The sequence below is a fragment of the Bufo gargarizans genome, chromosome 3, assembly GCF_014858855.1.
Source record: "Bufo gargarizans isolate SCDJY-AF-19 chromosome 3, ASM1485885v1, whole genome shotgun sequence".
In the NCBI taxonomy this organism is placed as follows: Eukaryota; Metazoa; Chordata; class Amphibia; order Anura; family Bufonidae; genus Bufo; species Bufo gargarizans.
The window spans coordinates 449,888,108-449,908,452 of record NC_058082.1 but is presented as its reverse complement, the minus strand read 5'-3'; the positions used below and the strand labels follow the sequence as shown (position 1 = coordinate 449,908,452).

Genomic DNA, 20,345 nt, shown 5'->3' with positions numbered 1-20,345 from the left:
CAAAAAAGTTTCCTCCCAATCCTGGATCGCTTCAAAGATCTTAGGAAGAAGTGGCAGTTCCATATATATACACTACCAAATACTGCAGCAGCACAGTCAGACCGTGTGCACTGGGTGCAATTCCTCACAGAGGTCGGCTTCTCCTCCACAATACAGTGGCGGAAATAATTATTTGACCCCTCACTGATTTTGTAAGTTTGTCCAATGACAAAGAAATGAAAAGTCTCAGAACAGTATCATTTCAATGGTAGGTTTATTGTAACAGTGGCAGATAGCACATCAAAAGGAAAATCGAAAAAATAACTTTAAATAAAAGATAGCAACTGATTTGCATTTCATTGAGTGAAATAAGTATTTGAACCCCTACCAACCATTAAGAGTTCTGGCTCCCACAGAGTGGTTAGACACTTCTACTCAATTAGTCACCCTCATTAAGGACACCTGTCTTAACTAGTCACCTGTATAAAAGACACCTGTCCACAGAATCAATCAATCAAGCAGACTCCAAACTCTCCAACATGGGAAAGACCAAAGAGCTGTCCAAGGATGTCAGAGACAAAATTGTAGACCTGCACAAGGCTGGAATGGGCTACAAAACCATTAGCAAGAAGCTGGGAGAGAAGGTGACAACTGTTGGTGCGATTGTTCGAAAATGGAAGGAGCACAAAATGACCATCAATCGACCTCGCTCTGGGGCTCCACGCAAGATCTCACCTCGTGGGGTGTCAATGGTTCTGAGAAAGGTGAAAAAGCATCCTAGAACTACACGGGAGGAGTTAGTTAATGACCTCAAATTAGCAGGGACCACAGTCACCAAGAAAACCATTGGAAACACATTACACCGCAATGGATTAAAATCCTGCAGGGCTCGCAAGGTCCCCCTGCTCAGGAAGGCACATGTGCAGGCCCGTCTGAAGTTTGCCAATGAACACCTGAATGATTCAGAGAGTGACTGGGAGAAGGTGCTGTGGTCTGATGAGACCAAAATAGAGCTCTTTGGCATTAACTCAACTCGCTGTGTTTGGAGGAAGAAAAATGCTGCCTATGACCCCCAAAACACCGTCCCCACCGTCAAGCATGGGGGTGGAAACATTTTGCTTTGGGGGTGTTTTTCTGCTAAGGGCACAGGACAACTTATTCGCATAAACGGGAAAATGGACGGAGCCATGTATCGTGAAATCCTGAGCGACAACCTCCTTCCCTCTGCCAGGAAACTGAAAATGGGTCGTGGATGGGTGTTCCAGCACGACAATGACCCAAAACATACAGCAAAGGCAACAAAGGAGTGGCTCAAGAAGAAGCACATTAAGGTCATGGAGTGGCCTAGTCAGTCTCCGGACCTTAATCCAATCGAAAACCTATGGAGGGAGCTCAAGCTCAGAGTTGCACAGAGACAGCCTCGAAACCTTAGGGATTTAGAGATGATCTGCAAAGAGGAGTGGACCAACATTCCTCCTAAAATGTGCGCAAACTTGGTCATCAATTACAAGAAACGTTTGACCTCTGTGCTTGCAAACAAGGGTTTTTCCACCAAGTATTAAGTCTTTTTTTGTTAGAGGGTTCAAATACTTATTTCACTCAATGAAATGCAAATCAGTTGCTATCTTTTATTTAAAGTTATTTTTTCAATTTTCCTTTTGATGTGCTATCTGCCACTGTTACAATAAACCTACCATTGAAATGATACTGTTCTGAGACTTTTCATTTCTTTGTCATTGGACAAACTTACAAAATCAGTGAGGGGTCAAATAATTATTTCCTCCACTGTATGTACTTTCCAAAGAACGAGGCAGCACTTCCAGATTTCGGTGACAGGGTGAAGACCCCAAAACCTTATTCCCCAGCAACGTTTCAGCCTACTCAATGAGGCCTTTGTCAGCTTGACAAAGGCCTCATTGAGTAGGCCGAAACGTTGCTGGGGAATAAAGTTTTGGGGTCTTCACCCTGTCACCGAAATCTGGAAGTGCTGCCTCGTATATGTAAATGTATGTGACTCGCACTTGTTCAGTGGCTGGTAGGCCTAAATGCAGGAGCGCAGCTAATGGCTCATGGGCCATGGTGCAAGAGTTCAGCTTGGGCCCCCTTCCCTCAGTGCTTTGTGGCCAGAGGAGGGAACCATATAGCCTTCATGCTGCCTGAGGCAAAATTCTTGACCGAAGGGCTTGTTCACACTACCGTGTGATGCCCGTTGCCGTATTGCGGACCCGTACTACACGGACACCGTTCCATGGCCATTCCGCATAACAGATGCGGACCCATTCATTTCAATGGGTCCGCAAATCCAGAGATCCGGAACGATGCAGAACGGAAGGGGACACTACGGAAGCACTACGGAGTGCTTTCTGGGGTTCCGTTCCATGCTTCCACACCGCAAAAAGATAGAGCAAGTGAATGGGTCTGCGATCCCCATGCGCCTGCCCCACGGACGGTGCCCGTGCATTGCGGACCACAGCATGGGCACGGGCTTCACACGTTCGTGTGAATGAGCCCTAACCCCTTTCTTCCAGCCAGAAGTGTAACTTGACCATCATGCACTTTCTATAATACCAGTGTCTTCTTCTGTGGCACAAGGTTCTTTGATCCTTCCATTAATTTCTCCAATTGTTCTGCTAGCTTTCTTTCAAGCTGACAGCTCAGGGGGCATGTCCTTTTTCACAGGACTTGTTCTTTCTGATGAAGCTCTCTCCCTTTGACATCTCGCAGATACTGGACGTGTATGTCCCACACTTTGCAATCCCGTACATTCCACCTTATGTTAGAAATGCCTATTGTTCATAAAACGTACAAGAATAGGTCATGTTCTATTATTATTATTATTATTTATTATTTAAGCGCCATTCATTCCATAGCGCTGTACATATGATAAGGGGTGCACATACATAATACAGACAATTGCACTAATCATAAACAAAATGAGTTACAAACTGGTACAGAAGGAGAGAGGGCCCTGCCCGTGAGGGCTTACAATCTACATGGTATGGGAGAAGGACACAGTAGGTGCGGGTGAAGCAGGTCGTGGCGGTATAGAGGCAGCAGGGTCACTGGTTGTAGGCTTGTCTGAAGAGGTGGGTTTTCAGGTTTCTTTTGAAGGATTCCACTGTAGGTGAGAGTCTGATATGTTGGGGTAGCGAGTTCCAGAGTATGGGGGATGCACGGGAGAAATCCTGGAGTCGATTGTGGGAAGAGGCAATAAGAGGAGAGGAGAGAAGGAGGTCTTGTGAGGATCGGAGAGTGCGTGTGGGGGTGTATCGGGAAATTAGCTCAGAGATGTAGGGAGGGGACAGGTTATGGACGGCCTTGTATGTATTTGTAAGTACTTTGAAGTGAATTCGTTGGGCAATGGGGAGCCAGTGAAGGGATTGGCAAAGGGGAGAGGCAGAGGAATAATAGGGTGAGAGGTGGATTAGTCGGGCAGCAGAGTTGAGGATAGATTGGAGGGGTGCGAGAGTGCTAGATGGAAGGCCACAGAGGAGAATGTTGCAGTAGTCTAGGCGGGAGATAATGAGGGCATGTACAAGTATTTTCGCAGATTCAAAGTTAAGGAAAGCGCGGATGCGGGAGATGTTTTTGAGTTGGAGACGGCAGGTGGTGGAAAGGTGGTTCTATAATTTTGCTGTGCCACAGAACAGACATATAGATGCAGATAGAACACCATATGCTGTCCGCATCTTTTGCAGCCCCATTCAAATGAGTGGGTCCGCATCTGGTCATCCCAAAAATGTGGATTGGATACGCACTGAAAATACGGTTGTGTGAATGGACCCTACTGCTGAAGCTCTCTCCATGTGACATCCCAGGGGGCTTGTCCTTACTGCTACAGCTCTCATCCCTAATCTGTCACAGCTGTTAGCAATAGATCCATTGGTAGCAACTGAAGGATTGCACTGAACATGTGAGCTATGACCAAGAACATATACAGTCAGGTCCAAAAATATTGGGACATCGACACAATTCTAACATTTTTGGCTCTATACACCACCACAATGTATTTACAATTAAACAAACTAGATGTGCTTTAACTGCAGACTGTCAGCTTTAATTTGAGGGTATTTACATCCAAATCAGGTGAACGGTGTAGGAATTACAACAGTTTGCCTATGTGCCTTCCACTTGTTAAGGGAATAATAGTCATAAATCAAACTTTCACTTTTTAATACTTGGTTGCAAATCCTTTGCAGTCAATTACAGCCTGAAGTCTGCAACGCATAGACATCACCAGACGCTGGGTTTCATTCCTGGTGATGCTCTGCCAGGCCTCTACTGCAACTGTCTTCAGTTCCTGCTTGTTCTTGGGGCATTTTCCCTTCAGTTTTGTCTTCAGCAAGTGAAATGCCTGCTCAATCGGATTCAGGTCAGGTGATTGACTTGGCCATTACATAACATTCCACTTATTTCCCTTAAATTCTTTGGTTGCTTTTGCAGTATGCTTTGGGATCATTGTCCATCTGCACTGTGAAGCGCTGTCCACTGAGTTCTGAAGCATTTGGCTGAATATGAGCAGATAATATTGCCTGAAACACTTCAGAATTCATCCTGCTGCTTTTGTCAGCAGTCACATCATCAATAAATACAAGAGAACCAGTTCCATTGGCATTCATACATGCCCACGCCATGACACTACCACCACCATCCTTCACTGATGAGGTGGTATGCTTAGGATCATGAGCAGTTCCTTTCCTTCTCCATACTCTTCTCTTCCCATCACTCTGGTACAAGTTGATCTTGGTCTCATCTGTCCATAGGATGTTGTTCCAGAACTGTGAAGACTTTTTTAGATGTCATTTGGCAAACTCTAATCTTGCCTTCCTGTTTTTGAGGCTCACCAATGGTTTACATCTTGTGGTGAACCCTCTGTATTCACTGTGGTGAAGTCTTCTCTTGATTGTTGACTTTGACACACATACACCTACCTCCTGGAGAGTGTTCTTGATCTGGCCAACTGTTGTGAAGGGTGTTTTCTTCACCAGGGAAAGAATTCTTCGGTCATCCACCACAGTGGTTTTCTGTGGTCTTCCGGGTCTTTTGGTGTTGCTGAGCTCACCGGTGCATTCCTTCTTTATAAAAATTGTTACAAACAGTTGTTTTGGCCATGCCTAATGCTATCTCTCTGATGGGTTTGTTTTGTTTTTTCAGCCTAATGATGGCTTGCTTCACTGATAGTGACAGCTCTTTGGATCTAATCTTGAGTTAACAGCAACAGATTCCAAATGCAAATAGCACACTTGAAATGACCTCTGGACCTTTTATCTGCTCATTGTAATTGGGATAATGAGGGAATAACACACACCCGGCCATGGAACAGTTGAGAAGCCAATTATCCCATTACTTTTGGTCCCTTAACAAGTGGGAGACACATATGCAAACTGTTGTAATTCCTACACCATTCACCTGATTCTGATTTGGATGTAAATGCCCTCAAATTAAAGCTGCCAGTCAGTTAAAGCACATCTTGTTCGTTTCATTTCAAATCCATTGTGGTGGTGTATAGAGCCGAAAATCTTAGAATTGTGTCAATGTCCCAATATATATAGACCTGGCTGTATTTACCTGTTGGAAACATGTTAGTGTGTCCTAGGCTGGACACTTATGTTTTTGATGTGACAATAAAATCTGAGTGTTTTATCTAGTACTGAAAGAATTTGTTTTTGAGTTTACATTGACACCTGTTCCAACCCAGAATTTTCCTTCTCTGCACGCTTGTCTTGAGTGTTATATCGTCTGGAGTGGTAAGCTAAATATAACTTTTTTTTCCCTTCTTACTTAGGTACTGAGCATGTCTGTCAACCAAGGTGATGTTACTGAGGTGCACGGATTTGATTAGGCACCACAAGTCAACATGGGCAAGTGAAGTATTCTATACAGCCATGTGGCTGGGAACATTGTTGTCCAGGGGCAACTAACAAGTGGATGCAACAATACACCACCACCTTCATAATCAGGTCACTGAGGGTCCTAGAGGTCATCCTCCCACCAATCACAAATAGATCTCCCCCACTAGATGCTAGATACCTGCTCCCCCCACTAGAGGGAGTTTAGGAACTAACTGCATATTACTGTACTATACATTGAACTGCATGATAACACTTCTATGCAGTATGCTCCCCCTAGTGGTGTCTATGCAGAGGATTTGGAGCGCTGTATCTAATAAAAAAAAGAGCTTAGAGCACCATAAGAGTATGTTCACATGGAGCAGATATGCTGTGGAGTTTCTGTTCAGATTTTACAGGTTTAAAAAATGCAGTTTATTGCAGTAGCAGAAACCTGGATTAGATTTTACCAAAGCACATGCCGGTCATAAAAATCCTATGCCAAATCGAAATGAAAATTAAGCTGCAGTGTGGATTCTAAATCCATATTATGTACATTTATGTTGCGGATTTTAACTGTGGATTCCAGCCTTTGAAATGCATAGGGTGAAATCTACAGCAAACGTTGTATAACTCATGATCAATCTCAGAATTTTTTCCACCCAATTTTCATCCTGTGTAGATGTACCATGAAGATATACTAGGACATTAATCAGCGTAGAATCTTGGCCCTAAAAATGAGACGTCAATAAAACCGCTTTAATTGTTAGTGTGTTTGCTAGCCACATGTGGACCTTTCTCAATAATTCAATGAACTCCATAAGAATCTGGTATGTTGCTGAGGATATCAGCTTAGCAATAGGTAGTCAAAGAGGCAAACAGGTAAACTTAGCTTTCTGTGGCTGGAGACACTTGAAACATCTCAACATTTTCAGAGCATTACGGCTGGTTAATTTTTCTCTTTGAGTTTGTTTAATCAAAGTTTCATTTTTGCATGGGTTAAAAATTAGTTTTCATTGGTAGAGGTCACTTTCCCAAGACACTTATCATTCCTGCAATTGAACCGATTTCTTAGAAATGTCAGGTGCCCTACAGCGCTGCACAGTTATTTCCATAAGCTGGAAAACTTGTCACGGTGCCTTATGAGAGCCACATACTAATTACCAGTCCATATATTGAGCCAACCAACATTTAAGTTTCCCATAGGCATTGAATTTTATGTATTTTCAGAACAATCTCAGCAAAGCGAAAGGTGTTCTGGAGTATTGTAAGGAACCAGTTGTCACGGATGGTGTTGCACAAAGCTGGAACTTATAAATAAACATCCGACTGGCTTGATCCCAAACTAAGGAGCATATGGGTGAGCCCAATAAAACCCCATGAGCTCTCCCTGACTGCTATGCCCATGCAAAGGTCTTTATGGTAGACGATTGCATGTCCACGTACCTCATACTATGTGACAGCTGAAAACCCTATAATAGTGAGGGGACACGACCACCAGGCTCCATGCACTTGATACGGACGGAGTCAGGGTCCCCTAGAATCAAGCCAGCAAGGAAACACAAATAAATGAAAGACTTATCTGAGGAATCAGAAGCAGCATCCAGCAGTGAACAACTCATCCAGGAAGAAGTATAAACCGCAAAGTGAGGCAGTATGGGAGGGAATATAAAGGGAGACAATTAGTCTAAATAGGTGGCAGCTGGGAGAAGGAAAGGAGATGACAAAGTGAAACCAAAACAAAGAACGTCATGCAAGAGGTAGAGAAGAACATCTATCAGAGCTTCTCACAGAACTGGCGGTGACACCAGTATAAAACGTATGCAGATTATGAGAAAGTGACCCCATTAAACTTAAGTGTTAGCCTGCCAATTGCGCCAAAAGAAAGTAAACCAGAAATGGGTATCTTCTGATTAATCAAGGTACCACTGTTTGAATCGCATCCATCGTAACATAGTTTGCCCATCTAGATCAGCCTGTTATCCTGCAAAGATGATTCAGTGGAAGGCAAAACTCTCATGAGGTAATTTTCTCATTTTAGGAGAAAAAAATTCCTTCCCGACTCCAATCAGAATAACTCCCTGGATTAAGGATACTTCTCCAGAATTTGAGTGACTATACACTGTAATATTATTACACTCCAGAAACGCACCCAGGCCTCTCTGGAACTCTATTAGTGAGTTCACCATCAACTCGTCTCACTGCTCTTACAATAAAGAACCCCTTTCTATGTTGATGAAGAAATCTTCTTTCCGTCTAGACATAGAGGGTGTCCCCTTGTCACATATAGATCATGGGAGAGGTCTTTGTACTGACCCCTGATATATTTATATCTCAGACAAAAAACTAGATTAAAACAACTTTTAATACCTCAATTAAATACACAAATATCAACAAAGAAGAATTAGTCCAAATCACAAGAAAGAAACCTACAGTGGTGTAAGACCAGGAGGACTCCTTAAGGAGGATTGCTAACTAATGGGAAGGAGAAAGGGAGTAATAATAATGTATATCCCTATTCCTTTCCCCTGGATGCCCTATAACCTGAACAGAGCACTCATTCCGACAAGGTTTACCCCTTCAGCAGATTCACCCTGATACATCCTATAATTTACATATATCAAAGATGTCCCCTAAAAATGAAGAGTTCATCAGGGGGACAAGACCAAACACCATAAACACATTCAAATGTAAAACCTCCTGAATGCAGTGCAGATAACCCAGCATGGGCTAATACGAGTACAAAAACAATGTCCTGTTGTCAGTAAAGGTATAAATAACCAAAGGCTCACGACGGGGCCACCTACTACAACTCCGTGCAGCAGTGAACTGGCATAGGTCCAGACAAAGAGAAGTCGATTATGATGCAGTATTCCATGATCCAGATCATGCAGATATCTTACAGCGTCTGCTCTTGGCATAGCAGTTTACCATATTAAATCATATAAAAGTGATCATCATAGCAAAAGTATAGTAAATATCCAATAGTCAAGCAGTACACACTGGTTGTGCATGCGAGCGACTGGGCAGTGCAGCAGGAGGATAACCTCACCCTGCCTTTTACACAAGATGCTTATGAAAAATTAATTCCCTAGTGCTACATTTAGATTATTGCATTGCTGCAGTATGCAATTTTTAAAAACCTAATGCAGCAAAGCAGATTTATGTCCACTGCCAGTATATTAATTCGGTGTTACATTTCTGTACAAGTGCCAACAGCATACCATAAACCTAGGAAATATCCACATGAGGGCACACACTGAACCTGCGCTGGGTGTTTCCAACGCACCGCAAGGTAATGGGTTAACAGAAAATATTTTGTAACCATGCCAATGATATGTGTGTCCACTCCCTCCTGGTTTAGGCAGGTTAAAACCCCCCTGTTTTGCAGGACACTATCCCTTTAAACAAATCACTAGAGACTAGTACTGAGGATCATGTGATTACTGATTGATTGCAACACAGTTGGAAGCTGGTAAAAAGCAGGAATCTCAGAGTAAGCAGAGGTGTAGGCAGGAGAGGAATGTGTGCATTTTGGATGACACCCTACACTGCAGTGTGTATTGGACTGGGGGAGACACTGCAGCACCTCTTCAAGGGCAGCAGGACGGATGCTCTGCACTGGGAATAATGTGCCGTATGCGAGGCATTGATGATGTGCTGCTGGATTATCACTCAGACATGGTAAGTATCCATTGAATGCGGTCATTCTGCATTGAGAGGGTGGACGGTATTTCAGACTGGCTGCTGCTGTAGATGTCTATAGACGGTCCCTGCTGATGTGCATACCTTACATGACAAGTGTCTACAGCAGCTGTGTCCTGCCTATAGGAATAATGTTATAATGCAGAACTGTAACTTAGGAAGAAGTCAATGACATGGGTATATTGTGCTCAGGGTGGAATGCACTAAACAGTATCGGGACATTGTATTTCTCCGCTGGATACATTTGTAGGGGACTATAACGGACACACAAGTCCTGTACATGTGGCGCTGTACTATAAAGGAGATATAAAGGGCTGTGTTGGGTGAATAGAGGCAATCATGACCCCGGCTGACTGCACAGGACACGTGTGAACAATGCGATAATATAGTCATATATAGTTAGAGATAGCAGTGAGGTGGCAGAATGTGACAGCACAAGATAACTGCTGTTTATGGGGATTAGCAGCCTGGTTAGGGACAATGACATCACTGCAAACAATACATACAAAGCAACTGCATGTGGAGAGAAGAAATGCACAACAAAATAAAAAGCAGGAACACTAGCTTTAAATATTTATATTATTTTGCTACTTTTTATTCTTGCCCTAACAGTACATAAACAGCTGTGGCTTTGTGCCATTATTGTCCTCTTTGTTCCTCCGTATTATACTACCATAGGCTTTATTGTTATGCAGATTGCGGAAATTGCAACCAGCTATCATTAGATAATGCCAAGTTTAATTTCAGAGAGTAAGGGGCATTGTCGTAAAGTGCCTGCCATGTCATTTTTTTATATATTTTTTTTATTTATATTTATTTATCATTTTCTTCATACATCTCGTAGAAAACAAAACAGCAAAAGGACCCCAAAGACATAGGGGATTGACATTACACCTATACAAATATACACCATCATGTACTACAAAGTTACACAATACATTAAAAATATTTTTTTCCCTATCCTATTTGCTTTTGCTTCACAAGGAATACAGAAAAGCAAAATAAATATACACAACCATGTCATTAATGGTTGTGTATATGTTTATGGACTGCTCCTATGTAAAATTGGGCACTTTGTTCTTTCCTCTATATGTACCAGGGCACCATAAAAATATAGAGGGTGCTGTTAAACCAGTATTATGTGGTTTGTACCTTTATCTAACAGCATAATCTGTAACTATACATTACACCTACTGGTCAAAACATGTGATATGCATAGCTTTGTTATACCAGTATGGTTATTACAGGTAGGCTGGATTACAATAGTATCAGTATGGTTATTACAGGTAGGCTGGATTACAATAGTATCAGTATGGTTATTACAGGTAGGCTGGATTACAATAGTTTCAGTATGGTTATTACAGGTAGGCTGGATTACAATAGTATCAGTATGGGTATTACAGGTAGGATGGATAACAATAGTATCAGTATGGTTATTACAGGTAGGATGGATTACAATAGTATCAGTATGGTTATTACAGGTAGGCTGGATTACAATAGTATCAGTATGGTTATTACAGGTAGGATGGATACAATAGTATCAGTATGGTATTACGGTAGGATGGATAACAATAGTATCAGTATGGTTATTACAGGTAGGATGGATTACAATAGTATCAGTATGGTTATTACAGGTAGGCTGGATTACAATAGTATCAGTATGGTTATTACAGGTAGGCTGGATTACAATAGTATCAGTATGGTTATTACAGGTAGGCTGGATTACAATAGTATCAGTATGGTTATTACAGGTAGGCTGGATTACAATAGTATCAGTATGGCTATTACAGGTAGGATGGGTTACAATAGTATCAGTATAGTTATTACAGGTTGTATGGGTTACAATAGTATCAGTATGGTTATTACAGGATGTATGGGTTACAATAGTATCAGTATGGTTATTACAGGATGTATGGGTTACAATAGTATCAGTATGGTTATTACAGGTAGGCTGGATTACAATAGTATCAGTAAGGTTCTTACAGGTAGGCTGGATTACAATAGTATCAGTATGGTTATTACAGGTAGGATGGATTACAATAGTATCAGTATAGTTATTACAGGTAGGATGGATTACAATAGTATCAGTATGGTTATTACAGGTAGGATGGATTACAATACTATGACAAGGAATGTATGTATTGTAAAGGGATTGTTTTATTTATTAACTCCAATCCCTTTGAAGCAATTACAGTGAGAATTAGAATACCTATGCAAGTCAATTTCCGCAATTTTCCTAATTGAAAAGAGCCTTTGTCACAGTATAGCACACACTCCATTCGATCATGATTACTCTTCTGTAACACATACTTTTCTGGAAGTAAAACCGGAGTAGCCTATTGACTAATGTGTCTTTGTGCTCTGATAGTAATTTGCATTTAGTAATAGACAAGCATTCAAACCAAGAGCACACTGATTGACATGGACTCTTTAACCCTTATTAGAAAAGGGAAAGTTAATTAGTATATGGTATGTATGTTTTAAAAAAAAAGAAAATGTGTGAATTGGCATAAATAGAATGCATTTCTGGCAGTGCTAATTGGTGAGGATCATTTGTAAGGTGCGGGAGGCGAAGTAACTGGCAGCTATTTTTGCCTTAGTCAGTGCTTGGCTGCATACATGCTTACTTTTTGCATTCATTTTATTTATTTACATATCTTTTTATATTTCTGCCTATCTTGTCTCTTGAATTCAGAACCGTGTGCCGATTTAATCTATTCCACCTCATCTCTTCTGACCCTAGCTGCCTTCTGTTCGCTTCTCTTTTTTTAACACTCATTTATGTAACAGATCTCTCTAGCACAGAGCTATGCAATCCATTGCAAAGGAGAAACTCAATGACTTTGTTTCTTCGGTAATTCTGGGGCTCATCATGCCTACGTACTCATTTCTTCTAGACTGTTGATGCAGAGATTGATAAAGCTCATCCTCAACAAACTGGTCATTTGGTGAAAAGATTGGTAATACAGTATCTGACTCAAGGTTTTAGAATTTTTTTTTTTTTTTAACAATGACAAACAAGTAGGTTAGTATGGACAGGAGCAACCAGGAGCCAGTGTCCATGCTTGGAAATGTGCTACTGGTGCATAACCTTTTGGATTGATTTCTATTCCTTACTGTAAAAGACCACTTGGTGTGGTCTTGGTGATTTTTCCTCTGTTTAATTAGAAAAAAATAAACTGAATTGTGGAATATCTCAACTAAATGGGTTTTCCATCTCAGACAATGGGGTCATATCGCTAGGATATGCCCCCATTGTCTGATAAGGTGCAGTTCCCACCTCTGGGACCCGCACCTACACCAAGAATGGAGCCCCAAAAGTTGTGGAGGGCATACTACACATATGCAGCTGCCCTCCTTTCATTTCTATGTGGCTGACGAAAATAGCGGAGCTCTGGCTTGGCTTTTTCAGTCGGCCCCATAGAAATGGGAGCGGTGGCCACGCAAGCATGGTGCGCTCCCATTCACCACTATGTGGAGAGTGCTTGGTTGTTGCCGGACCCGTGGTAACTCGGGGTTCTCCGGCCACCACCTTCCACGTTCCGTTCTCGGTGTAGGTACTGGTTCCAGAGGTGGGACCTGTACCTATCAGACAATAGGGACATATCCTAGCGATATGCCCCCATTGTCTCAGATGGGAATAGCCCTTTAAGGCTCCTGACAGAGCCCATATGGACTGTAGTGCATAGGGCCTGGCTCTGTCCACCTCTAGTATAGATAATTGTCAATTACTAGTCTTGAAGGGATTACCCGATCTAGAAATATATGGAATATCCACAGTATATGTCATAAATGTCTGATAGGTGCAGGTCGCACCTCTGGTTCCTGCTCCTATCGTATCTCAAGAACAGGGACCCTTTGCACTCCACAAGGAATGGAGAGGTGTCTTACCCAATTGACTGCTGTTGGACTTTCTATATAATAGCAGAGTAAGCTCACTCAATTAATTTTAGAAATAATAGAGGTCAATGGAGAGAATTGCTCATGCAATGCATGGCCTCCTCCTAATTCCTGGCTTCAAGCAATGTGTTCCCATTCTTGAGATTGGTGGTATGGCTTGGCCTGCACCACTTTTTCTGTGGAGCAATGTGAGTTGTGATTAAGCCCCACCTTCTGAATACAGGGCTCAGTTCCTGGCTATGCAGCTTTTCCACACCAAGGACAACTACACCCTGCAGAGTGGTCAGTTTATATTTGGTCTACAATAGATGCGGTCTACATTAGGGGCAGGTTACCATGCAAGAGAGCTGTCAGAGGAGTCAACACATCCTTTGTCCTGAAAGGCACACTTGCCCCCCTCCTATGTAAGAGATTAGGGTCAGCCCAGCATTACCAGAACCATACAGCCTCTTGTGCTAGGGAACCTACAGACAAGCCTACTAGGGTTTAGATTGCACTATACAATGGAGGAGCTTATACAGCACTGGAATGCTTTGAGAAAGAATGCATGCCCCTACCATAGGAGCATTCCCAGTCCAGCACATTAAAACCCCCAACCTATACTTAAAGACCAAGAACAGTTGGCTGTTGCTTCTTTTGTTATATGTAAGGACTTGCTTTATCTATATTACTTTTATGCTTATTTTTCTTGAATCCACCTTTATTCTTATTTTGGCATGACCTTTTGGAGCTTTAGAACCAATTAACAATTTGCATTTTACCAGACTAATGATTTCAACATGAAATGGTCAACCCAGAGCCAGTTAATTACTTACAGATCTTCAGAACAAGGTTAAAGGCTATGTACTGTGTGATATTTTTTATTTTTATGATTTCATTTTACTCATTTTGGGCTAAAAACCTAATTTTTAATGGGTCCTTATTACAAATATTGAGCCGTTCTGTCACAAAGGGTTAAAGGTTTGTCTTGCTGTGTGAATGGTACTTTTACTTTTTCTGGTCATCTAATAAACCTTGGGGCACATTTATAAAGACTGATGTTTTAGATGTTGGTCTGCACTGTTAGTGGATCGCCGAAGTTATGAACAGGCGCAGGCCTCTACATAACTTCGGCGTATCCACCAATGATTCTAAATGTAAGCCAGCTTCCTTGCTAGCTAAACCAGGCATAGAAAATGATGAATGAGACTGTCCCTTCCCCTGTCCATTGCCCCTTTTTAAAACCTGGTGTAAGCAGGGAAGAACATGGCATGCAACAGAATCTGCGATAGATATACCACACAAATATCTGTTCGTAAATGACCCCTCTTATCTCTAAATTACTAAAAGGTCATAAACCCTTAGTTAAGCCACATTCTTATCAATAGGATAAGAATTTAGGTATAATGAGTGTCTATCAAATAGGAGAAAACAGTGAAAATTGAGAGCCTGCTACTAGAGAATCTCAAGGCTGCACAGAGACAGAATTCAAAATGTTTAAAGGCCAACTGAAAATAATATATTTTTACCTCAAAATGAGTACAATTCAATAATACAATTTTAAAAAAATGCCCCCAAAGATGTACATAGTCTTTTAATGTCCTCCGGATCCACATATCACTCTGAAAGGATACACCTGAATGTTCTTATGGAGTTTTCAGCTGCAGTTGTTGTGAGGGACATCCAGACTACCCATAGGGGTAGAAGGCAGGGGTGGTAATAAATCGCTCAATGAGTGGCTATGTTGCTTCCATCCCAGTGATCATACGATCACTGGGTAACTGCAGTAGCTTTTTTGTCTTAGCAGACCCATACTTGCTTTGCAGTGAGGCTCGAGAGCAAGGATACAAAACATTTTCTGGGTCACATTGTCATATTGAACCACTCCTATCTGAGACATTTATGGCATATCGAAATGATGTGGCATAAATACCCAAAAGGTGCCAGTTCTTCTTCCAGCACTCACAAGTATCAGGAGAATGGGGGTCCAGAAAGTAAGAGACTATGCATGTGGCTCTCTACATTGTAGTCTTATGGAAGTAGTGTTTCAATACTCCCTTAAAAGTTAAATAAAGATAATCACATGCATGGATGGCCATCTTTACACTTCAGTTGCTCCTTTTATGGAGCTTCAGACAGAGGTCATCAAACCTCCATTCTGGGATACATGGAGATCCAGGAGACAGACATGTGCCACTCCTGTTTTCTCTAACATGTAAGATACATGTAGCCTCCAGTCACAGACAAGCATGTTTGTGACCAGATGGTTGGGGGGGGGGGGGGGGGCTGCACAGAATGGCATTGTGGGCCAAATGTGGCCCTGGGCCTCAGGTTGTGCACCTATGCAACTTACCTTCATTATAACAAAAAACGGGACATGGGACCCAATTTAAAGTATTTTAGTTGCACTAAATGGAATCAAAAATAATAACATAAGAATGAAAGCCCTCTGTATTACTAAAATAAAAGATGAAAAAATGTTTTTAATAAAAAAAATATTACTGCATTCACAGCAGCATTTAATCTAAAAAAAAAAAAAAAAAAATGTCTGGCAATGAGCCAGTTGCATCTTGAGAGACCACTTGTACTATAATATCTGACCACTGTGGTAAAACATTATATTCTTATACCAGCCGGTTATTGTTTTTCAGGGGCCTTCTAGCAGCTTCCTTCAGCCATGACAATGACCTAAACGTGCACAGTCATATGGAGGGAGGGGAGTGAGAAGATTGAATGGCTGGCCTTTTACGCAGAAGCTATTAAATCTGTACCAGCTGACTGCACCAGAGCTAAGCATATCTGGTGTATATCTGTTCTTTACAAAATATTTTAGTCATGGTATAATGACACTTGGGACTGAGAACAATATCAATCTTGTGGTCCATCACTTAGATGTCATGCAAGCTTACAATTCACTTTTTGAGGGAGACCACTTTCTAATTGTGGTTGCCAATTACTAAGTGAACAAGATTTTCTGGAAATCAAGTATCTGTTCAAAATCCATACACTGCAACAGGCATGCGGGTTGGCAAATTATGGGCATTGTCATTTCCCATCATTGCCCAGTGTACATATCCTGCATCCTGATCTATGGACCACAACCTCTTTAGCCTGTGAGCCACACTCAGATATAACAGGAAGTTATTAAAGGAGGATCCAGTGGCATAAAACCCCCTACTCTCATATGAGGCTTGGCAGCCACTCCATCCTTTTTTTGCAGGTACATACTCTGTCATGTTAATAGTGTCACTAAATATAATGTAATTTTATAATTCTGTTGGGCGGGCCCTGACAAAAAAATCATTTAGTCCTTCTCCTGGGTGGGTCCCTTCTAAGTTCAGGCCCCAAGGCATCTGCTTTCCCGATAGCTACTCCCCTGGGAGGAACATAGTTTAACAAAGTGCGTTGAATATTGTAAAGACAGTATTGTAATGGAATAAATCCATTATAATTCTAGACTATTTACTAATAAAACCAATTGAAATGAACTGTACAAAGGTCAGTTCTGCAATCCCACTAACAGTGTCAATATCCTGTTCTATGATCCTGAAGCAGGTTACAATGATATGGTTCTTGGCTTGATATGGTTGTCTGCTGGTGATCTTCCCTAGTGCCAACTTTCAGTACCGATGTAGTACAGTTAACACTCATGCTTTCTGATATTTCTGAGATGTGTTATCTAAACAAAGCAAACACCTTCAATCACTTTTCAATGGCTTTTGTTTCAAGATAACACTATTATTTAAGAAATTTGAGTTCACAGTACCATTGGAGCAATAAAGTATCTATAGCCGCCAACCTTTGGACAGCATTATACAGGGGCCCATTTCTGTAGAACAGTGGTGGAACCTTCCTCAGCTGAGGGCCTCAGTGGTAGAATACATTTTGTGTTGTTTATTACCTAACACTCTTAGCGTTGTTTCGGATCCTAGACGTAACATACAGTATTGTCACGGTGGGAAGTGGGGGAAACCCCCCACCGTGCGGTGTCAAAGGGTAAAAGGGGATCAGCTTGGCCAAAAGGAGTAATAAGGGAGCAGGTCACCTCCTACAGCGTCCCTAATCCTCACCGTATGAGCGGACCCCGAGTGTAGGACGGCTCATACTCTGGATTCCTAGAGACCCTGAGTTGCCCTGGTAATCCCTCACCAAGGAGCCGGGAAGAGACGACCTGTTCATCCCAGTCATGGAGGAACAGGAGTCTCTTTCTGAGGCCAGGCTGCAGGGAGAGGGGAACACATACAGCATATGGAGTTGGCAGGTAAGCAAAACCCATAACACACTTACCTGCCACAGGCACACTGACTGGAACCCATGCACAAGTGCTGCTGTCCACACGAACATTAAAGGACACAGGACAAACCGCAACCACACAGGAACCCAGGACACCCATAGCTGCAATAAACGTGAGACAGGGGAATGTCTAGCAAACATGCTGGACACCAAACATCACCAGCCATGTGACACCACACAAGACATACAACACCCTGAACATAACCCACGCAAACCAAAAGATAAGAAGGGAAAGAGATACCATAATAACATCAATGACCACAAGGGTGGCCCTCACTGGACAGATGGTAAAAGCCAGGAACAGTGAACCACTAGCATACACCAAGGCTGGAGGAAAGCTGAGCTTCAGGCATCCAGCAAAGGCTAAATAGCCCAAGCAGCCACACCCACACACACACAAACCCAGTGTTCACAAAACACGAAGGGAGTTAACCCTTCCAACACCAGACAGAGGAAGGAAGACACTTAAGGGGGAAGTGCACACACAAGGATACCAAACACCACATTACCACCGGCAACAGCATGCGTGGCAACGATGTCACGGCAATCGCCCAGGAGGCCGAGACACTGACACTGCATGCTCTCACAGCAACACGTTGCTGCGGGCAACCGCAAGTGTGGCAACAGTGTCACAACGCCAACTAGAATATCTGTATATATTAATTTGTAGGAAAACATTGGACTTGATATTTACCATGCAACTTTCTCAAACTTCTCTAAACTAAATACCTTGCTAATTAAATCTCAACCAAGAACCATAAAGGTTAAAGGAACAGTCTTAATTTTGAACAAAATGGCTAAGCATTCTCTTATTTAGTGTATCTATTATTTCTTATCTTCTTCCATTAGTTTCTGATGGAGTTGTCTTGGCTGATGGCACGTCTAAGGTCACCAATGCCATTAGGTGTGTAGGTTGTTAGACTGCAAGATGAAGAAGCTATCCCATCTGCAGTGCCGCCATAAGGCCACTTGCACATGGTGCACATCAACTGCAGATTTCCCACAATGATTTTTCTGCGGCAAATCCACAGTATAATATAGTACAGGTAAAGTTAAAGAGATCTTCAAAATCTCATCTACGCGGTGTGGAAATTTTTCAAGCACACAATAAATTGACCTTTTGTGCGGATTTTTAAATTTTTAGCATGTCAGTTGTTTGTGCAGATTTCACCCTTTGTAATGCAGGGGATAAAATCTGGGGCAAGTCCACAAGTAACACGTGCATATTGTAGTGCGGATTTGGGGAGTAAACGGAATGAAAACCATGCAAAGTCTACATGAACTACACTGCTGTGTTTATGATGAATGAAACACTAAGGCTACGTAAAAAAATGACTGAAACTCTGCCAATTTACTATTCTGCATTTTGAATGCGGCAAATCTGCAGTGTCAATTTATGCTGTAGATCACCACTGCAGATTTCACCCAAGCAGGCTTGGATCTGTGATCGAGCTGGGAAGGGAAGGAGAGCCAGAGACCTGATGCTACAGACACTCCTTGTGAGTCTTGTGCTGGGATGTAAACACAAAGCAGGCGTTATAGATCCCAATTATGCTGGAGAAGTTAAAATGCACGTCATCATCTGACTTCCATAATGCAGTCGGACTCCTTTAAAAATAGGAAAAGTTGCTTGTGTATATTCAGGAAAATACTAATCTACTATACATACATACGGGCACATCACATTTACTAAAGACTGCCATCTCATACGCAAGTCTTTGTAAAAAGTCTGAGATTGTGGCAAATTAGAAAGTACACGTCTCCTAATAAATTAGTTGCATCTTGTGCTGTACCCGAGCCACGGATTGAAATTTATGCAAGCTATGAGCTATAATTTATGCCAATTTTATGTTGTAAATTATTGTAAGCTCTGCGCGCTTTTTTCACAAATTGAAAAGAGCAGCAAATAAATCATGGAAAAAAAAAAAAATCACAAATGTTTCTGCAATATGCCATTTGTATAAAACAAAGTTTCCTATACCATAAAAATAATATAAAGTGTTTGTATGTGTGCTCTAATATTCTGAAGAAAATGCAATGTTAATGGCAAATTAATTCATTGAGATAATTACATTCAAAATGTATTTTTATTTTTTTAGTGCCCTGAATTTTTGCACTAGTCAAAAGTAGTCTATGTCTAATAATAATAATATTTGATTCTAGCTTCTGAATTAAAAATGGGCAACATTTTTGTTCACCAATTAGTTAATATTCTTCCAATTTCCTGGATCAATATAAAAAAATAACTGTAGTACAACTTGAAACTTAAAGGGGTTGTCCACCTATTAATAAGTGATAGCTTACAATAACTCAGAATAGGCCATCACTAGCTGATCGAGGGTCCGACAACCTGCACCCCCACTCATCAGCTGTTTGGCAATAGTGCTGGAAGCAGACAGCTCCAGGAACTTTGTAGTGGACTGAGCTTGTCAGTGCAGTGCTGCTCCCATTGAAGTTGGACAACCCCGTTAACTTTTACCAATATCCATAAAAATGCACGTTTGGGGGAAAGTAGTCCACGTTTCATCCACGAAGGGTCAGTTTTCGGTTTGCGTGTCTGTTTTGTGCTCGCTTTCTATTATCCATACGGCTAGGGACAGCAAGCAATAATGATGTCTGTAAAGCGCTGCGGAATATATCAGCGTTAAATAAGTGAGTATA

General features: G+C 41.7%; 1 protein-coding gene across 1 annotated transcript in view; it reads left to right on the top strand.

Moving 5' to 3' along the window:
• Positions 1 to 9,229: 9,229 nt before the first annotated feature.
• LOC122930291 (adenosine receptor A1-like) overlaps positions 9,230 to 20,345 on the top strand; it is a 103,953-nt gene continuing 92,837 nt past the window's right edge. The window contains exon 1 of the mRNA XM_044283549.1: positions 9,230 to 9,491. The gene's annotated coding sequence lies outside the window, so the exon portion shown is untranslated. The remainder of the gene's footprint in view (positions 9,492 to 20,345) is intronic.